At 37.0% G+C, this 21,671-nt stretch overlaps 1 protein-coding gene across 4 annotated transcripts in view; it reads left to right on the top strand.

Annotated features, from left to right (window-relative positions):
* Positions 1–21,671, top strand: part of ASPH (aspartate beta-hydroxylase) — a 182,600-nt gene that overhangs the window by 32,482 nt on the left and 128,447 nt on the right. The gene's annotated exons all lie outside the window — the stretch shown is intronic.

Raw genomic sequence — 21,671 nt, 5'->3', positions numbered from 1 at the left:
ATATACAAATTTTCTATAATCTGGCCTGATGAGCTATGTATTTCTGCTTGTCAAGCAGCATCTTTTCCTTTGTTTCGTATATAGCATAGTATGTTCAAAACACTTTACACTGAAGTCGTTAGAAAAATAACAAATATGGTAAGGTATTACATACTAAGCTTAATAGAATAATAGCACAAAGAAATCCTTGCACAATTTTGTGTATATTTTATGGATATGAAAAAATGGGAGATACTACATCTGTAATTAATGAAATATAATAAAACTTCTTAATTTTGACTTTACTGTATGTTATCTTGTTACTGCTCAGTGAGAATTGCATTTGCTACTTAACAGTGAAAGCTTCCAGTACCCATGAAATTTCTTTTCCTGTCTTAACCATAGTAGAATTTTCTATATAATTTTGTCATTACGCATCTAAATTTGGGTTTCTATAAATACAGTAAGTCCTTAGAAGACTATAATCCTTGGCATGTGAAAGAAAGAAAATCATATAAAACATATCAACAATGCTGATTTGCTTGCCTTTAAGTGATTTATTACTCTATTTTATTACTTTTCTGTAAATGACAAATTCTGAATAGCAGAGGTTTTTATTTTAAAAATAGCTTCATATGGGCCAAGTTTCCTTGTTTTAGAAATATTACTTACCACATTTGGTTGCTTTTTTGTTTTTGTTTAAGGAGGGAGGTGCTTAAAATCAGCTATCTGGTCTATTCGGAAACACAACTTTAAAAATTAAAATGATATTTCTTCTATAGCACATATTTATTTCTACTGCAAATTCACATTAATAAGTTGAATTTTAGAATTTTAGATTTCAAAAATTTTTTCCCCTTAGTATTTTTAAGTAGCCATTAAGAGTTTAACTGTAATTTAGAACATTCTCCTTTGCGGGTAGCCATGTATGTGGAATGGGCAAATGGTAATCTGATCTTTTTACAAGAATTGTATGCTTGGAGTAGAACCTAGTTGGAGAACAGGAAGGTTCATTTGGTAATTTGACGATTACATGCAAAAAGGCTATGACACACCATTTTACTGTATTATGTGTACTAATTCACAGTTGGATTGTGGCTTTGGTAAAGATGAAGGAAACGAATGTGAACTGTTTGTCCTCTAACCTTATTCTGTAGCATTTGAATTCTCTGCGTGAAATACAACCTTGACGGGAATTGAATTTTATGACTAAAGTTCTTTTCTCCGTTGTGAGGTTGTTTTTTTTTTTTTTTTAATTTTTATTATTATTATTATTTTTTTTTTCCAGTGGGTTTTGTCATACATTGATACGTTGTGAGATTGTTGTCGCTGAGTTGTGCCTGTTACTGGAGGGTGATTGCAAGAACCAGGTGAATTTTGGGGGGCTCAGGCACTGCCGGGCTCTGCATGCTCAGGGAGAGATTATGGGGGAGCAGATTGTGTACCCCAAAAAGAGCTAGACCTTGGGATATACTCTCCTTGGAGAAGCTGGAGCTCTAGTTTAACAGCTTTGAATTAAGGCAGGGGAAATGCCCAAGAGGGATGAGAGGAGGAAGTCAGAGATTAGGTCAGAGCTTGGCAGGGCAGGTGTGATGATGTTGCTAGTTATGCTGAACTTCCATAGGTTTGGCATTTATTTCTGGAGACCTAAATTTGTATGTATCTAAATTTGATCCATTTCAGGAAATGTATACATTCATATTTACATTTCTTTCACATTTCAAAGTTTGGCTTTTCTTTTAAAATATAAAGAGAAAATGAAAAACGTGAGTACATCAAGATCAATAGCTATCATTCATTTTATTATTTATTTCTGGCCCTGGCCGTTATGGTATACTTTGAAAATGTTCTAAGCCTGGTCTTGTCTATATGGCTTCCTAGTTTTGTGGCCACATTATTTAAAATAAATGTCTTTGATTTAGGTTTGGATGATTGAAAGTTATACTGTCTAAAAATGTATTCTTTGAAAATATGTTTCCCAAGTGAAATCAATAGGAAAGAGGAATAAATACTGAGTAACATTTTCTTAGAATAACGTGACACATGGTTATCCTTTTGTCCTGCAACTGGTACTCAGCTGGCATCAGGTATGGCTAGAGAACAAAAGGGAAGATAATTCTTAGAGCCTTGACAAATGTTTGTAGATTGGCAGATGCATGAGTGTACAGAAGGGAAGGCTGGCTCTTGCCCGTCTAAGGCACTCACACCCTGCTCCTTGGTTCAGGCCCTCCCTTAGAGGCAAAGAATTGTATACCCAGAACATATTTTCTTTTTCTCTTAGGACTAGTTCTTTTGTCTTAAGAACCACAGAAAGGTTGCATAGTTGGGTAATTAGTTTTTTTTCAAATGTTTCTGCCCATTCGTTGCGTACTTCAGCCTGTCATACTGAGGGGTAGTAAAGTTTTATATTTTATATGCAATACTTGAAAGTACTTATATTGGAAAATGGAGAACAAGAAATATATTTATTCTAAATATGTGTTAGTTGCTCAGTCGTGTCTGACACTTTGCGACCCCGTGGACTGTAACGTGCCAGGCTCCTCTGTTCATGGGATTTTCCAGACAAGAATATTAGAGTTGGGTTGCCATTTCCTTCTCCAGGGGATCTTCCTGGCCGAGGGATTGAAACCCAGGTCTCCTGCATTGCAGGCAGACTCTTAACCCCTGAGCCACAAGGGATGACCATTTATTCTAAATATACAGCTTCTATGTATAGCTTCTTTTTGAACAAGAAGAAACAATGTTATTTCCATAGTCTTGAGTGGGAAGACAGATCTCTGTTCATAGCTTTTGTGAACTCTTCAATTAAATGAAGAGACATTCTGGGTTGATCAAAAAGTTATTTGAATACCAGCAGCAGTTTGTGTCCCCCACCCCACCCCAAACACATGAAGAGTGGCATAGTGTAGTTCTTCTGTGGGCTAATACAGAGAAAGTTCACTATAACCTTTAATATTAGACTAGTTGTCTTATTATTATCCCTTACCTGCCCATCTCAATTGCCAGTAGTTATGCTTTGGGGACAAATTTTGTATTGCCAATGCCAGGAATACCAAATTAGGTGGTTCTAACCTGTAAAGCTCTAAAATCATGGATGTTCACGTTTCTTACAGCCAGAACCCTCCAGCCTGATTTTTTTTTCCCACCCCATCAAAATTATAGAGCTTGACAATGTTTGTGGACTTTGAGACCTGCTGGAGGCATGAGACTAGCGATACTCAAAGCTAATCCTTCACAGGAAGAAAGCAAATGATAAAAACAATATATACGTTGCTTTCTTTCCATCATGGGAGTTTCATCAGGGCCAAGACTTAAAAATAACAGGCATCAGAGTTCTTTGCAGTAGAAGCTAATTTCAGGAGCTGATAAGTAGAGAACTCTGGAATGTTCCTATTGCAGGTGGCTGATCACATTTCACATTGGTAGGCTGAACGAATTGTTATTAATTCTGGCTGACTCTTATTATTTGTCAGCATTGTAGGACCATGAGTCAAGTAATCACAGCATAATAAAGCTGACATCTTACAGTGTTAAAATTTAAGTTGATTATCTGGTAGAATTAGAGTGCACTGGTGCCCATTTATGGAAGCTGAACAGTAAGCCTGCTAATCATGTTAATTCCAGAGTTTCCTAAATTAACTCCAGCTCGTAAAGTGAAAAAAATTGATGAAATGAATGTTTCTATTTTCAGTGAATATTTATTGGTATATGTAAATATTTGCATAATCAACTCTCGATAATATCTGGGTGCTAAATGAGGAGAGGTGGGGCTTGTTGGAAGTGTCTTTTTATCCTCATATTACTTTTACTCACTTTTCCCGTTGAAGTGGGTGAGTCAGTTTCGGCTGGTGCAATTTTGTGTTTTTCGGATTCTCGATTCTCTAATGAGAAACCCAGTGAGGGACTGGTAGGAAGGCTGAGGATTGATCCAACTGCCTTTCCTTTAGTCCGTATGATTGAGAGTTGATTGTAAGGTGTGCATCTTAACCCATTCCTTTATTTTCCAAAATGTCTTTTCTGTAAACGTCCTTGACCGTGATGCACATCCTTTTTTGAGATCACTCTTCCAAGGCTTCTTTTTCCCACTTAACTGCTCTCATTTTCTCTTTCTCTCTCCCTTTATCCTTATGTAGGCCTGACCAAAGATGGCAGTAATGAAAATATTGATTCTCTTGAGGAAGTCCTTAATATTTTAGCAGAGGAGAGTTCAGATTGGTTTTATGGTTTCCTCTCATTTCTCTATGATATAATGACTCCTTTTGAAATGCTAGAAGAAGAAGAAGAAGAAAGCGAGACCGCAGATGGCGTTGATGGGACGTCACAGAATGAAGGGGTTCAGGGCAAGACTTGCGTCATCTTGGATTTACATAACCAATAACTTTGATGCAGGGGCTGAAGTCACTGGCTTAATGAACCCCTGCAGCAGTCTCCTTTTTCTTTCTTTCCTTCGTTCACCCAGGGCTTAATGTGCAGTGGGGCAGCTTGAAGGGACAATACAAGGCAACCATGTGATCTTTCCCCCAGTACAGCGCCTAATTAGTCCCTTGCTTGACTTTCCCGCTTGAGGAAAGCAGCATTCTCCTCCTAGTGGTTCACAAAGTGCATTGAGAATGATGTTCTTGGTAGTATAATTGGTTTCTGTATCGTTTTGTTTCAACTTATGTGTTCACTGAACTAAATTCAGAAACTTAATAGCAGATTGTTTTGTGATTAACCCTTGCTGCCTGTCCTTCTAACATGCTATTCATTAAGATGATTACAGTGGAATTGATTATAAATATATTGCTAGCATGATTCATGCCTTCAGTGCTTCTCTGTTGATCCTTAACATGATTGATGTGTAAAATGATGGCTCTTTAAAAAGCTGGTACTTTTTATTGTAATTTGTTTAGGTTGATTTGTCAGATGGATTAATAACAGATTGCAGTGTCAAATTCTGTATTCATGGTGCTTTGAAAATAATTTGAAAATAACCCCATGTTGTTGCCTTAGGGTAGTTCAATTGCTGTATTCAGATAGTAGTGTATCTGAATCTTTCTCTCTATGAAAGCAAAATTTATTTTTAATTTCATTTCCAAATATACATTCAGAGAAAGTAATTTGTATTTTTCTTAAAGGAGGCTTATTACACAGGAAGGAAAATGTGAATATGTATCTTAAATAATGTTGTACATATTAAAATTATTCATCCTAAATTACGGTCTTTTTCCATTTTTTCCTATATTACCTTATTAATTGGCCATCAACTTTGGCTTAGGTATAATATGGTTTTTAAAATTAAATTCATTGAAGTGGTAATTCTTTTTCTGAAAATCTGTTTTTGCCATTAGAAAACTTTAAAAACACCTTTGAATTCATTTAAAATGAGTTTGCTTTGGTGATAGCAAGAGCAATGGTATTATTAGACATAGGTAACATGCATTTCTTAAAATGAGATTTCATTCATTTCCCACCTCAGATAAAGCTCTTACAACTTAAGAGCAATAAGACCCAAGACTCCTAATTTCTTTCTCCCTTTTTGAGAGTGGTTGTTCACGTTTTTACATCTTTTTGAGCCTCTGTGAAACTTAGCTTAGCTTTGGTTCTTTATAGAGCTTAACACTGGAAAATATTTGAGTTTTTTAATATTTTACTTAGCTATAATTTCTACTTTTCAAATATTTATTCTTATTTTTTCCCTTTTAATCAAGTTGCTTTCAGAAAGTGAATTATTCACCATTTTTTTCAGAAGCGAATATGACCAAGAGGGACTCCTTTTTTAGAAGTCTCTTGCAGGCTCTCAAAACAAGAGCCTGAAAATAAAAGTTTCAAATTAGAACCCTGGAACCTATCAACTTCCCCTTTGACTTAATATTTACATGTGTTGGGGAAAACTGTCCAGTTTGCTAATCTTAAGCATTATTCACAACTCCTTTTGGAAACAGATACATATGTTGTACATTGGGGCCTTCCCAGGTGGTGCTAGTAGTAAGTAACCCACCTGCCAATTCAGGAGACATAAGAGATGTTTGTTTGATCCCTGAGTTGGGAAGATCCCCTGGAGAAGGAAATGGCAACCCACTCCAGTATTCTTGCCTGGAGAATCCCATGGACAGAGGAGCCTGGTAGGCTACTGTCCGTGGGGTTGAAAAGAGTCAGACAGTACTGTGAGATTTAGCACACACATACATTATACATTGGACAATGATCTCCTAACACTTAAATGATTATTATAATCCTAGTTTGTCTTTTCCTAATTATTCAAGGAATATGCTTCATTCTGTTAATGTTTCTGACAATCAAAAGCTTCTAACTTTGGAATGTTAATATTTTGAAGCAAAAGAGTAGGATTTAATAATGTTCTTTCTAAAAAAAATATAATGTTCTTTCTGAAAATTTATGCTGTCTTTGTCCATATTTATCATGTTTTTTCACTTTGAATTTGAGTACTATGACAGATCAGAGTTTGTTAGGTTTAAATTCAAAAGGAGTCTTAAGCCTCACTCTCAGAGAAATTCCTTTAGTCCAGTGTTCGAGATGTGTTTTTTAAGGCACTCTTGTTTCTTAATGCTTCGTTGCTACTAACTCTAGAAGATGTTTGATCAGTTTATGAGAAGTAAATAATGAAATTTGTGTGTTAAAAATGTTCAGAATCATTCATTTTTCATCAGACTGCTTTTTTGTCACAATACTAATGCACACTTTATGTACAGAAATTAATTATGCTGTATTTTTGTAAGTGAAAAATAAGGATGTGGGATCCTTTGCCATTTTTTTGGTACCCCTGCTGATCAGCCCTTTGAAAAGCCTCTGATGATGATAAAATCCAGGTAACTGGTGAACCCCTGACTTCTGTGACAGCCTTCAACTTGTGCCCATGGCTTGCTTTGGTGAGAAAATAAAGGTATTTGCAAAACCTATAAAGTACTTTGAAGCTGATGAAACTGGTCTCATTTACATTTTATTTATTATATATGTTATAGTTCTTAATCTTCTAAGGATTGTGTCATTTTCTGTTTAATCATAGAAATTCTTTACTAGCTTGTGTCTTTTAAGCTTAGGAACAAAAAAAGACAAAAATGTAATTGTTAGAGTGTTTATAGTTCTTAAGGAATTTTACATTGTACTATATTTTTGTTAAAGAACCCGCCTGCCCTTGCAGGAGAACATAAGAGATGCCGATTCGATCCCTGGGTTGGGAAGATCCACTAGAGAAGGGAATGGCAACCCATTCTAGTATTCTTACCTGGAGAAACCCATGGACAGAGGATCCTGGCAGGCTAAGGTGCATAGGGTTGCAAAGAGTCAAATGCAACTGAAGCAACTTGGCACGCACATACTTACTCTGCGTTTCCAGTTTGGAACAAGCGAGAGCACTTTGAGGACTGTGTTCTGAGTTCAGATGACCTTGTCTCCTCCGAGCTGCCCTTCCTCAGATGACACTGCTGTTTGTCCAATTGAATAGACACCGAGTTCTCCGGAATTTGGTGCAAAAGCAAGGCGGTGGCACTCAGAGGACTTCATTTCTGCACTTAAGTTTCTTTCAGCACTTATTTCCCCTGGGATGTGAGGGGTGCAATGTAAGTCAATTGGAGAGGCATCTCCTGGGTACTGATCCCTGATGTCCAGCTGCCAGCTCACTGTATCTTGCAGATGACTTGGACATGATGGAATGCTGGGTGATTACTGCTTTTTCGGGCTTCCCAGGTGCCTCAGCATTAAAGAATCCTCAGGTCTTTGCAGGAGATGTGGGTTTGATCCCTGGTTTGGGAAGATCCCCTAGAGAAGGAAATGGCAACCCACTCTAGTATTCTTGCCTGGGAAATCCCATGGACAAGAGGCACCTGCTGGGCTACAGTCCATGGGGTTGCAAAAGAGTCAGATATGACTAAACAACTGAACATCAACAGTCCTGCTTTTTCATCTCGCACTTCATTCTTTATTCTAGAAATTACCTCCCTATCGTATAAAGCTGAATGCAGACAAGTAAGAATAGCTGTTTTCTCTGCTTAAATTCTGGTCATGCTCATTTACAGTTACCTAGATGGAACAAAGTTCCCTTGTCTGTCCTGATGAGTGTAACTTTGGAGAATTAGCAAAAGCAAATAGAAATAGAGACAGATATGAATTTGAACACTCATAGTTACACCTTTTGGGGACTGACACTCAATGACCCATCTTAAATCAGATCCTGCTCAATGAAACAAGTCATTTTCTGCATTTTGGGGCTGTGGAAATTTCTCTGATCACCATGGATGTGCACACTTTTTATAAAATTCAGTGATCACAAGTTGACTGATGAAACAGTATACTGAATTCTCTGCCTTGGTTATTTGCTGAGATAACCGTGTGACACACAGGAGTAGATATGAACTAAATTTTGAACTCCTTGAAGTTGGGAGTGAGGTTAGCCTGGTTTTGACTCCTCTTCAAAGCTGAGCCCAACACAGGATATTTATTAAATATTTTCTGGAGTTGGTCCTGGTGATGAGAACTTTTAGGAATTACCCATTGTATAATAAAACACTAATTTTTTTTAAAGCTTAAATTAGTGAAAACATTATTGGGTATATATTTTTTCCAAGAGAAGTGACACTTTGAAGTTAATACAGTGGCCTGACCTGTGCTAGTAAAGGTCTTCAGGTGATTTTTCTGCTATCTCATTTGTATTTGAGTCTATATTTTATCTTTATTCATGCTCTCAGTCTCTCTCCCTTCTTAAATTTTTAGTTTTTCAATTCTCCGATGTTCTGATCTTCCCTTGTGCTTGAGGGGTGGAAGGCTTGTAGCTTCCTTTTTTTGAAAATGTCCATGATAATATTGTTACGCCATCTATTTAAAAATAAAAAGAATTGGTGTAGTGTTTTTTGGTTTGTTTTAAACTTTATTGCCGTAATACTACTTATACATTTAAAAATGTATTTCTTTAGTTATGCCTCATTTTTGTGTGTGTGTTTTGCAACTAGATTTTTTATTTTTTCCAATTGGCATATAGTTGCTTTGCAATATTGTGTTAGTTTCTGCCATTCAGCAAAGTGAGTCAGCTTCCCACTGAGGTCACCACAGAGCATGGAGTAGAGTTCCCTGTACTGTAGGTTTCATCAGGTTTCTGTTTGGGTGGATAATGTCCTCGCTTATATTTTACAAAGACTAGACTCACCTTCTAGAGCGACAGGCTGTCTAACTCACAGAATCTTCTCTTAGCCATCTGGAGCTCACTGTAATCAGTGTTGAAGTAAATCATGATGCTTTGACAGGCAGGAGGAAGATACACAACAGGCTCAGGGTGACTCATTGGTCTCACCAGGGACAGTGGGAGTGACTGGGATGACCTAAGTATGACATGATACCCAGCCAACCGATTCTGTGACCAACTCCCTGAAAGCCTACTTGGGTTTCTCTAACGGAACCAGTCTTCTAAAATTGTGGTGGAACCGCAGGTCCGACCATTGGCTTCATGATTCAGCATTTTAATTTCATGCATAGCATTTCACTTTGAAAATGTATCTGAGGTAGTGTCTCTGAGGCAATTGCCACAGTAACAGTAATTACTTTTAGGCAACTCGCTCAGGTTCTAAGAGAAAAATATAAGACCTGCTTTAAAAAAAATTTTTTTTTTCCTCTAATTTTCTGTACAACAATATCCAAAGCATCAACTGAGTTATTAATAATAATCACTTTAAAACATCAAACTAAGTAAACTTATGGGCAAAAAAGAAACAAACAATATGATGATGCCTTTTTTTTTTTTTTTTTTTTTTGCCATTCTCTTTGCCCATAGCCACATTGTAATGCTTATCTGATCATTGCCTTCAATTAGAACATATTCTATCAATAAAAACAACTTTTATCCAAATGAATTATAGAGTCCCAAGATGCTTCCTTTTCAGACTCCAATTGATACAATTTTCTCCATAGTATTTAGAAATTATTTTTAGGGAATTATTGTATTATCATGAATTATATTGTTTGATGGAATTGTTAATTTTTTTTTTTTTGCCCTCCTGCGAATTGGCTATAGTTGTAAAGAGAGAAAAGGAGAAAAAGAGGGTACGTTGTTGATTTTACACAGTATTATAGCGAGAGACCACACTAGCCATTGATATGAATGATAATTTAATTCTGTTTGGAATTAGGAATATATAAAAGCAGAGCTTCAAATCACATATTTTCCTGTTTCTAATCAACTAATCTGATGTCGATTTAATATGTTGGCTTAACTCTAGCCTTTTCACCAGTTTTGACTACATCGTAATATTGGAGGGGATAGTCCGATTCCCACCACTCTGCTTTGTAAGGGAATATCTAGGCCTTCCAGTCAAGAGTGTGTAGGAATGGGGGGGGTGGGCAGTAGCATCATTAAAAGTGTTTCTTCATGCTTTATACTAATTTCTTTTGCACATTGGATAATACTCATGGATTTTAAAGTTTTCATTAGAAGAATGAGTTTTATATTTTATCTAAATAAACTTTATTGGGGAGTGGTCCAAGATAGCATTCAGTATTACCCAGTGGTATGCTGTTCTTGATAGAGTTTAGGAAACAGTTGGGTTTTGTCTGTGAAAGATAGCAGTCAGACACACACACTGGTTTTGGTTATGTGTGTGTATATCAAATAACCAGACAGATAGAGATAGCCACATGGAACAGTTAATCCACATTTCTGTTTTTAATGTAGTCAGTGGTAAGATGTAGTATTACTTTATTTTCTCCAGAATGACAGTGGTGATATCTCAACCAAAATAAATGACCATTCTCGCATGAACTATCGCATTTGATGGAAACAAATTGTCGTGAAGAGAAAGGAGAAGGAACTTAGGAATGGAGGAGGATTCAAAGAATATAACAGGAGTAAAAAATATCTCATACTGAAAGTGGGAGTGTGATCATGGTTTTGAGAAACACAGAGAGGGGCTTCCATGGTTTCCAGGGGAGTACAGTAAGTCTGCTACACACAGACCTTCAAGTTGAGAACTTTCAGAGATGTGAGTGTGTGTCCCATCAGTGTCAGGCGTGAGTGACATTGCAGCTTTCCCTCCATCTCTTATTGCTGACTGTCCTTCAGCTCGACAGTCTCCCCGTTCCTCTCCCTCCTCCAGTCCTTCTTGCCTGTTCACTCGATGCCAGCCCTTGTGTACCAGCTGTTGTACTGTATACTGTAGTCTTCAAGGTACTGTCCTGAAAGGTTAAAAATGTTTTATTTGTGTGTGTTTGTCTTTTTATGTATTATTTGTGTGAAAGCTATTATAAACCTATTACAGTGCAGTACTATATACCTGATTGTGTTAGTTGGGTACCTAGGCTGACTTTGTTGGACTGATGAACAAACTAGACTTACGAATGCTCTCTCAGAATGGAACTTGTTTGTATGTAGAGGACTTACTGTATGTGTAAAAGGGTGTAGGTGTTTTCTTGGGACAACACTTGAGACCTTCACTGTAGAGGACAGGTTGTACGTGGTGCTGCGTCCATGGGGGATGAACAGGGATCACTCGATTTCCCATCCTGGTGTACCCAAGAAATGGATTGGCAACCTGGAATGCCACTTTGGAAAGTTTGCTGATGCATGAGTGTAAGATAACATTTATGTGAACAGAAGATAGAACTGGGAGCATCAGCTGGCTGGGAATGAAATTGTAGGGAGATGGTGTTGACGTTTGTTGCTTTTGTTGTTTAGTTGCTAAGTCTTGTTCGAACTCTTCGTGACCACATCGACTATAACCCACCAGGCTCCCCTGTCCTCCACCATCTCCTGGAGTCTGCTCAGATTCATGTCCACTGAGTTGGTGATGCTATCTAACCATTTCATCCTCTGCTGCCCACTTCTCCTGCCCTCAATCTTTCCCAGCATCAGGGTCCTTTCCAATGACTGGACTCTTTGCATCAGGTGGCCAAAGTGTTGGAGTTTCAGCTTCAGCATCTGTCCTTCCGATGAATATTCAGGGTTGATTTCCTTTAGGATTGGCTGGTTTGATTTCCTTGCAGTCCGTGAGACCCTTAAGAGTCTTTTTAGCATTAGTAGCAGCACCACAACTTGAAAGCATCAGTTCTTTGGCACTCAGCTTTCTTTATGGCCCAACTCACTGACATTTGTTAGAAGGTTAAAAAATAAATGCATTATCAGAACTTTCATTTGCCTAAAGAGGAAATAGCCTTTGCAAAGTTTTTAGATGAAGAGTAAATATATCCCTCTGTAACTGTATAATTCTTACTTATGTAGTTTTTTATAGAAGAAGTTTGAAGCTGGGGGGGGTATAGCCATGATAATATAGACAATAAAAAGTAAAATTCTATATAAATATGCTGTCCTGTTATTGAGTGGCAGTGATGACTGAGTGGGGCCCCCAGGTCCTTTCAACTCTAGTGCCTATAATTAATCATCTGTGTCTAAGCAGAAGTCCCCTAGCATCCGGGAACCAGTGAGAGGGAAATGTCATTCCCAGTGGTAATTAGACATTTCTAAAGCCAACAGTTCTTTCAGATCTAAAGCAGGTTGTGAAGTTAATTAAATAAAAAATAATTTTTCCTGAAAAAAAGTGTAGTTTTTGGTTATAAAGTTCTAAAATGACATACAAATGATAGATATTTTTGTATGTTGGAGGAGTGTATTTTTTAAATGGTGAATTGAATTACATTTGTTAGCCAATGCATCTGTTTGAACTATTTTATAGACAGTTATTTTTTAATTACCTTACTATTTTCTGTTTATAACCTATTTTCATCTTGTAAACACCAACAGAAGGACCTGGTGGGTTAGCCAAGAGAAAAACCAAGGCTAAAGGTATTTTCTGTTTTTCAAATTAGCCTTGAGTGAATCAAGTTTAATGCTTGGAAATGCATGACAGTTTTTAGATGTGTTCTGTGGACGCAGCTACTAATGCTAAACATTATCGCTTTTTAGTTTTGGGTGCACTTCTGGTCATAAGTAGTTTTATCAAGATTTCACTAAAGAAATTTCTGCCTCAGGCTTTTAAGTAATTTCCTTTTCAAATGATCAAAACCTTGTAATAGTCTTTAAAGTACACATATTAAGTTTGCAGTATACACATCCTACCTTTCTTCTAAAACCTTTCTTAGTCTAATTTTTTTAGTTAAGTTGGAAATACAGATGAATTCATTAGCGATTGATTTCATTTCTCCAGAAGCTGTTGATGCTGCCTTAGAGCACAATTAAAGCTAGTGTGATCAAACTTGTAATTTTCAGTAAAGTGAAAACTTATAATCTGGAGCACTGCATTATGCCAGCATTTAATTTGCTATATTTGCTATTTTAATTCACTGAAAATCATTACACCCGTTAAGCATTCTGTATAGTCTAACACTTATTATTGCAGTCTTATTTTATATCCCCATGGTTTTTCTTGTTCACTTGAAACACTTGTAAATATTTCTGTCCTTTAGGGAGAGGGGCATGGGGAAAGTGCATGCTTTTTATACATATATATATAAACTTATAGTATTTTTTTGTGTTCAGTGCTTGTCACGTTGTAGTTTGATTTTGGTGAAACATTAACAGGTCAGACTTTTACTGTGTGGTTTATAGGGTTTGTGATTTGTGCTTTAATTTTAAGATGACGAAATTTTAATGTTTTAACTTCAGTATCCCACCTGAATAATTCCTGGGAAGAAAACAAAATTTTTACCATTTTATTCCTATGTAAATAATTATGAAATAAATGGCCAATAAAGTATACTTTTACTCCTTAATCTAGAGAGGCAAATTCAACATTAAAGATTTAATATTTAAAACTGTGTGCAGAGTAAGACCTGCCAGCTTTGTACTAGCATTCTGCCTTTGCCAGCGACCTTTTCTGTGTTACTCTGAATGGCGTTGAAAGAGATGAAGACTCTGAGGATGGTTGGTGATTCATGAATTCTATTCTGTATTTTTAGGAGGTTTTAATAAAATTGTCAGGAAGAATTGAGTAACATTTCGTACTTGCATAAGTTTTACATGATTCTGATGTGCAGAAACATCTTCCACATTTTATTGAAGAAATCTCTTTTTTGTTTCTGCTTACATGCTACACTATACAGTGAACACCTGGCTTCTCTTATGATTTCTTAATGAGAGAAGCAAGAAGCTGATATTCAAAGCTTTCGCAGTCAGGACTGTTAAACTTTATTTAAAGCAAGTTGAAAGCAGCACCTGTTATGAGATTTGGAGTCACCTGTAGATTCCATTCAATTGTTGTTTCTCCTGTGAGCATGGCCAGCACAGGTGTTACCTTGGAGTGGCGCTACATAAAATAGCAGAAAATATACTTAAAGGAATACTGATTCCATGATGTTGAATAAGAGTAGAAAAGTTCTCTTTGTCATTTTAGATACTATAGATAACAACCTTAAAATTTCATATTCATGGAAATTGTATTTTTCTAAACTGAGAAAATTAAATGGTATTTAACTTTTCATTGGTGCAATATATTTGTTTCCAAGGAATGCAAATGCAAATACTTTAAAGACATAATTTTTTGTTAGAGCTAAAGATTTTTAAATTATCTTTGTGCAGATACTTGCAAGTTATGGAAAATTTGTTCTTACATTGCCAGTGTTCCTTTAATTATGTTGTTAATAGCTGTGAAATGTGAGTTGTTAACACTTTGAGTAAAGTGCTGCCTTTGTGGATGGGCTCATTTAATTAATTTTGCATGTTAACCTTGTTTTAAGACAAACACACAATGTTGCAAGCTAGAAAAATATGATGGTGAGTTTCTAGCATTTCTTTTATAGCTGGTAACCTCATAGAGGTTTGCATCTGTTGTTAGCCAGTTTAAAACTAGTGGATGAAAGTCACTTTTTGAATGATCATCTCGTGTGTGGGGAGATAGAAAAAAAGGTAATACTTTTGCACTGAGTTGCTGTCTATGAATTGAGATGCCTTCAATAAACATTCTTTCCTTTAATTGGAAAACCTGAAAGTTAAAGAACTCACTAAAGAAGAGCTCAAGAAGGAAAAAGACAAGCTGGAGTCAAGGAAAGAAAGTAAGCATGAAGACAGAAAAAGGAAGAGAGAAAAAGAGGATGACCGGAAGGATAAGAAGATTGCGGATTCAGATGCTTCCAAGAAAGAGTCTCCTAGGGGTAAAAAAGACAGAGAAAAGGAGAAAGTGGGGCTGGAGAAAGGTACTAAAGCCAAGGAACACAGGAGGAAATCAACGAATATCAAGGATGCTCCTCGTAAAGTGGCACCCAGAGACAAAGATGATAGAAGGGAAGAGAGAAGCTCTGCCAAACACGCACACTTAGCCAAGGGAAATAACCAGAAGAGAAAGAGCTAAAACTGGAGCAGCAGCATCTCAGGAAATGGTAATAATCTTCATCGTGATTTGCTGCTAAAGGGCATAGAAAGCTAAGTATTGCTCTGGTTGGGGAAGATGTGTCATGTAGCCATTGAATATATTTATTGGTGCTCAGCAAATAAATTCTTTGAAATTGAGGTACCTGTCTCATGCTCCCATGTTTAAAAGATGTTTTTTAAAAATATGTAATAAAAATGTGATGTAATAAGGTCTGTTTTTATTAATTTATTGATCATATATCCAGATAAATGTATATATAATCTGAATTGTAATGAATTTCTTAAAATAGAATATCTTCATTGGAGTGAAGTAAGAATATTAAACTTTCAGATAGTATTTATATGCAGAGTGATTTGTAAGTTTTAGGAATGAGAAATAGGGAGTTAGGAAGTTATCTTCTTTTTCTGTTAGCTGGTTTTCTTCCCTCCTTCTCTTTCCTGCGTTCCCTTTCTTCTTCACCTACGCTTTTCTTTCTCCTTCCCCTTTTCCTTCCTGTCTTTCCCTTCCCGCACCACCCCCCCAAGCTCTTCTGAGGGCATCTCCTCAGGATGTCTCTGCATGTCTCACTCCCATGGCCTAACTGGCTCCCCAGTCTCTGGGGACTGCCCCTTCCTGAGGCTCTTCCCCATTCAGCTCCACCTTCTACATCTTTCCTTCCCTCCTCCTTGGTCTTTTACAGTCTGCTTTACCTCCCTTTCCCCCCTCCTTGCCGCCTCACTCCTCACCCCTCCTCAGTGTCTCTCCAACCATCCCTCCCCCACCTTCTGTAATAAGCACTGTATATTCACTGTGTTCTGAGAATTCTAGAACCAGTCTTGGATAAAAGAGAATTTTATGTAGAATAATTTTAGAACACTTGCTTATGATATCTTTACAGGAGCAGAATCATTATAGAAAGGTTTTAATTATTTCAAATTGTAATGTACTTTCATTTTGTATCATGATTTTTCAGTTACATTGTTGGAATGGTGCATATTTTTCATATTTGATTGTATCATAGTTGTTTACCATTTCTAAGGAGTTGCCAATCTGAGATCTAATTAGAGATCAAAATTGAATTCAGAAAACATTTAATAAAATGAAATTTGAGTAAGAAGTACTTTTTGGCAAATAGTCTGTGCTGTTCTGCATGAAATCTTAAGTCTTTAATGGTGACTGCTGGCAAAATTCAGTTTCTGAATTTGAGGGGAGCACCCTGGTTTGTTGTAACAAAATTGTAGGTGCTGCCACAAAAATTTTATTTTTTTAAAAAATAATTCTTCAGCTTTTTCTATGAAGAGCTTTTAAAAGCAGAGATTTTGGCCCAGTTAAAGATATTTCAAGTCAGATATGGGGAAGCATTAAGTGTAAAATTTTCTAGAAGTATTGTGCATGTTTTATAATATTGTGGTAGCTTTTCCTGCTTAAAGCCAAGCACATGCATTCATTTAGTTGACAGGAATTCCAACTGATATAATAAAATTACACAGCATGGGGGCCTAGAAATATCCGGTCTAATATCTGTACCCTGGTCCTATGATTTTATTGTTTAAAAACTGAGGCCCAAAGAAATTGTCACATGTGTTAATTTGGGGTTTTGTGTGCTGATCAGTCTGGATTATGTTGTTTTTATAGAACAATTCTAGGAGCACCATGTAATTCTAGTAAACCATGGAGAATTTTATGGCTCATTTGATTGGCAAATGTGGGGCATTGGCTTAAAGTGAATGTTAATAGATCTCAAGTACACTCCTGTAATCAGAGCTGATTCTTCCTTGCTGTGTCCCCAAGTCTTGGTTCTATTGATCTACATTTGGCTTTATTCTCCGTGGAGGTTCTACCACTTGATGAGAGTGGTAGCCTTCTGCGGGTTCTGGAAATATCTTTCTAGTTTAACCATCCTTGTGCAAAGATACAGTTTTCTGGGCTGGCTTCTGGAAAGAAGTCCTAGGAGTCCAACTGTCCTGGTTGGGTCTGGAAGCATCTGTGGCCAATCCTATAGTTGGGGTTGGGTCCATCTTCCCAGGCTGGCTCCTCTACAGAAATCTTTGGGTGAGGGTTGGGGGGGTGCTGTCCCTCTCAAACCATGTGACATTTTCTGCAGAAAAGAGTTTCTGGGAAAAGAAGAGGGAGGCTCTGATAACTGGACAGAGTGAAAAGCAGAACTGTATTCACCAACCATATAAAATTATAACCTTTAAAAACCATATCCTGACGTTTGATCTTGCCAAGATAAATGGATTGAGTTTTTAAATTTATATACCAAATTTTCGTGTTAATTTCTGTACAGATGACTTTTTTCCCCCTCCCTTGCAGAGAAGGACAGAGAATTATAATTACCTTTAGTGAGGGCATTCTGGTAATTTTTACCTTGGTTTTTGAAGGACGATTAATCCTACAGGGCATAATGTACATAAATGCTAAACTTTAAGAAATTGGTGATAAAACTTTAGAAAAACTAATCAGTGTAAGCATATAAACATCTGGTTTTTTGCTTTTTTGTTGTTGTTCTGTTGTTTTTAGTCACTTAGTCATATCTGACTCTTTGGGACCCCACGGACTGTAGCCCCCCAGGCTCCTCTCTTCATGAGGTTTCCCAAGCAAGAATACTGGAGTGTTGCTATTTAGCAAAGCACTTGAAAATATTTTAGTTCTATCATTGAATTTTCCTTTAAATCACAGCTCAAGAATTGAATTGAATTCAAATTTCTCTACTAAACATCAGAAACATTTCAAGAGCTCTTATGAACTGGGAATTGGCCTATATTCTTTCCTTCCATTTTCCTCAGTAAATAAAGCTGTCAACTGAATTTTATTGAAGTTGACGTGACACTTGACCCAGATGCATTGACACTTACTGTTCACCTGAAAAGCTTAGCGCAAGAGACGCTTTTGGTCGTGACTAATGGGTTAAAATTATGCTTGCTTCCTTAGTTTTGCTTGCTTTTTTACTTCGTACTTAATTATTTCTATATTCTGCTGCTTCATACTGTTTAGAGTAACTAAAACCAAAAGGTCACCCTTCGGAAACGTCAACTAAAAATAGGGACAGAGTTTCATAATTTGCAGTAGTTGGGAGTTAGAATAAGTCCTGAAAAGAGAAAATTAAGTACTAAGAGTATAAAGTATATATATCTTATATCACTAACATGCTTCTTAAGTTGCACTAAGAGATGATGCATAGAATTCTTAAAAAGTGATATTGTTGGCATAATTTTCCTTAAACTTTGTATAACAGCACTTTACTTGTGAGAAGTAGTCATCGTATAGATGGTCAGATTTTCAAAAATATTTGAGAGCCTATCAGTTTTTCTAGGAATCTCATATCTTTTAGTGTTCAAAATACTTTCTTTGGAAGCACTTTATCATTGTTGATTTTTTTTCCCTTCAGCTGTGATATGTAACTTCTGTGAGTCATTGGTTAATAGCTCTATGTGTTATTTCTAACATCACTTGTAACCAACCATTTAAAATCTTATTTTTTAAACAAAATTTTTGGTTTCACTCTATGGATTTGCATTGTACACAGATGGTCCTGCAACATTTCAAAATGAGGGAGAAAGTTAGTAAAGAAATTGACATATATCCATCAGCATGAAAGTTTGAGTGAATCCCAGGGAATTAATTCTGCAAACAGTTGGCTTATAGAGTATTTTGTAGTGTTATGGCCATACAACTTTGTAACTTCAGAGGTTCTCATAATGGTTAGTTGGGTGACAAGGACTTCCTGTATATACTTCTATTATAAAACAAAGAAAGGTAATAAACAAGTATGATTTTAAATGTTAATGTTCTAAGTTAACGGTAAATGTCATTTTCCATGAAATGAGTCTGGTGATGTAAACTATGTCCTCTGACTTTAATTCCTTTCTCATGTATCCCCCACTGTTTCTTCTGTTAATGTCCATTGATAACAGTTCTCCAAATCGATTACTCAGTAAATTCACTATAAAATGCATCTTGGAAATGCTGGTTTTCCTCTCCTTTCCCTCAAGGTGGTTGTGAGAATAACTGGCATTATCTGTGTGTGAGTGGCTAGTATGTTGTCAGCACTCATGTTTCCCTTTCTTTTGGCAGAATAGTGGTAATAATTCTACTAAGTTGTTTCAGTTAGTCGTTAAAAATTTGGAAGCACTGGACCTATGATTCCCTCTCCCTCTTGTATCAACAGATGGTATAGGACAGGTGCTTAAGTCCTTTATCCTTTGCAACTACTGTATTTTTGTGAAAGGGGTGTACTGGGTCCTACTTTACTGAGATCTTTGAGGGGGGCATATAAAAGTAATTCTTTTATATTGTTACGTATGTATAAAGCCACAAGAATGCCTAGTTAAAAGATACTGCTTAAACAGAAGATGTGAAATGTCAAGCCTAGAAAAAAGTAATGAAGAAAGAAAATGTAGTCTTAAGTATATGGTATAACTGAGAAATTTCCTACCTAGTCTAATCTTGAGAAGCTTGCTTATAAGTTTGCTTTGTACTCAGAACACATTTTTCCATGGAAGCAATTTTATGGTCTGCAGGGGTTTTGTACGCCAGTCCACAAAAACCTATTCAATTCCTCGTTTCCAGTTTCGCAAGTCTCAGTGTGACTGTGTTTCTATGGAAAAGGCATTTGTCATTCTTCCTCAGAATATTAGGAACACATTTGGTTTTACTTCTAAGTATTTCCCAGAATTCTTTTGATTACATGTGGGGATCTGTTCAAATTGGCTTATGTGGACAAAAAAGCATTGATGCACTCACTTAACTGTAAAGTCCAAGGGTATTTGTAGGTTTTGGCCTTTGGTTATGCAAGGTCTGGGGGCTTGCAGAGTGGTCTGGGTCTCTCTCTCCATCTTTGCACTCTCTCAGGAGGTGGTCTTCCTTCTCAGGTAACCTGCAGTCCTCTGTGGCTCATTTTTACTCCTTATCCATACAGAGTGGGGGATGGGATCACAAAGCTATGACTACAAGACCATGGGCCTGTGAGTACCACCCTTGAAACTGTGGGGTGATGGGAAGATCAGTCCCTCAATGCCAATTAGTGTGCTTTTACCAGAAGAATTAGAACTCGGCACAGGGCAGGCCACACAGTGACTGTTTGTACCCTGCACTTCATCTGAACCAAAGGCAGGTGGTTTATGGAACTCTTTCCCCCTCTCTCCTCCTCACTCTGTGCCTCCTGCTGCTGCTGCCCAAACTGGAAGGTTTGAATGGGATGAGCCTGAACGGGTATCTCAGAGCCAGAGTGGTGGGAATAGAGAGAACTCATCCCAGTTGTTGGTGAGCAGTACCCTTAGGTGATTAGAGGAATGTAAGAGAATGTTGTTGATTGATAAATACAGGTGAGTTGGGTTTATTTTATTGTGAAGCTTTTTACATTTTACCCTGGTTCTATCTAAAGAGAAAGTTTTTGTTCTTAGGGTGAGTATTATGTAGCAGACCAAGAAAGCTTATTCTCATGGAAATCTGGTTTGGAGTACTTGGGAAAAATCCTTAGTAAAAATCTTCCATGTCATACCCTGCCTCCTCCACTTGCTTGAGTGTAAAAACACATAAACTAGATGTTTATTACCAATTTTGGTTGTCATTTTTATGTAGAAATCAATTCCTGCAAAAACTTCCATTTTGTAAGGCCTGCAGAGCAGAAAATCATCTATTTTTCTTTGTTATCATTTGATTTCACTTTGTATATGTTTATTACTCTTTTTTTTCTTTTCTTTTTTTGTTTATTACTCTATTACCATCTATACATCATAGAAGTCTGTCTGTCACTTCTTACTTGCCTCAGTCATTACTTTTGTATCCTAAGAGGTTAGCAAAAGGTATATACTTAAAGTTTCTGTGTTGCTTTTGATAATGAATTAAAAACCCACATGCTGTGTCATCTCTCTTCCCCATGTATTGATTCACTGGAGAAATATTCAGTCTCTGCAATGTCCTGGGAGCTATTCTAGGCCCTGGTGAGAATAGTCCCTGTCATGAAACGCTCTGACATAAACAGGGGACGGGGAGAAGCATAAACTGCACTGCCGCTTGTAGTGCCCGCCTCCGCTCTGCCTCCAGTGTGCGCCCACTCTTAAATCCACTTGCAGGATCCAGCTGAGTCATGTCTGTACTCAGCTTTCTCTGATCCTCCCAGGCGGTTGGACTGCGTACCTTTCAGTTATCATGCTCATCATTTTGCTTCATTCCTGAACTTTGTTATTAGACTATGATTTAAAGTCCCGTGCCTAAATAAAGTTAACGTATCATAGTAACTGACAGTAACAGGCATGCAGTGTATGTTTATTGAAAGGAGAATCCGGGTCTCCTGCATTGCAAGCAGACTCTTTACCATCTGAGCCACGGGGGAAGCCCATTGAAAGGTAAACATACAATATAGATAATTAAAATGTATTTTAGGTCTGTATACACTGTTAGTAATGTTAGAAAGCTGAAAAAAATTAT

Source organism: Dama dama, chromosome 21 (assembly GCF_033118175.1).
Source record: "Dama dama isolate Ldn47 chromosome 21, ASM3311817v1, whole genome shotgun sequence".
NCBI lineage: Eukaryota > Metazoa > Chordata > Mammalia > Artiodactyla > Cervidae > Dama > Dama dama.
This window is presented reverse-complemented; position numbering and strand designations above follow the sequence as displayed.